This window comes from Pteropus alecto, unplaced genomic scaffold, assembly GCF_000325575.1.
Source record: "Pteropus alecto unplaced genomic scaffold, ASM32557v1 scaffold5, whole genome shotgun sequence".
Taxonomy (NCBI): Eukaryota; Metazoa; Chordata; class Mammalia; order Chiroptera; family Pteropodidae; genus Pteropus; species Pteropus alecto.
The window spans coordinates 33,479,270-33,479,595 of NW_006441953.1; the positions used below are offsets into that span (position 1 = coordinate 33,479,270).

At 73.3% G+C, this 326-nt stretch overlaps 1 long non-coding RNA gene across 1 annotated transcript in view; it reads right to left on the reverse strand.

The window, feature by feature from the left end:
* Window positions 1–264, reverse strand: part of LOC107196192 — a 1,491-nt gene extending 1,227 nt beyond the window's left edge. The window contains exon 1 of the long non-coding RNA XR_001517555.2: window positions 120–264. This is a non-coding gene — a long non-coding RNA (uncharacterized LOC107196192). The remainder of the gene's footprint in view (window positions 1–119) is intronic.
* Window positions 265–326: the final 62 nt, after the last annotated feature.

The window sequence follows — 326 nt, forward strand, 5'->3', positions numbered from 1 at the left end:
CTCTCCCCTCACCTGGGCTCGCCGTCCCCCTCCCACCCCCAGGCTCGTCCCTCCACCCGCACGCAGACTCTCCCCCACACCCCCCAAGACAGGGCCCCCTCTTCTCGGCCTCCCCGCACCCCTGCGGACTTCCTCAGGCTTCGTGGCCGCTGGCAAGCGAGTGGACGTGAAGTGCGACCCGGGCCCAGTGGCCGGGGACGCGTAGATGCGGAGGCGCGGGAGGTGGGAGGTGCTGGGGGTGGAGCCTGGGGGTCCGGGGAGAACGCCCTGGGGGAGGGGGTGGCGTTTCTAAGGAGGCCGGGGGCGCCCACACCCAGAGGAAGGCG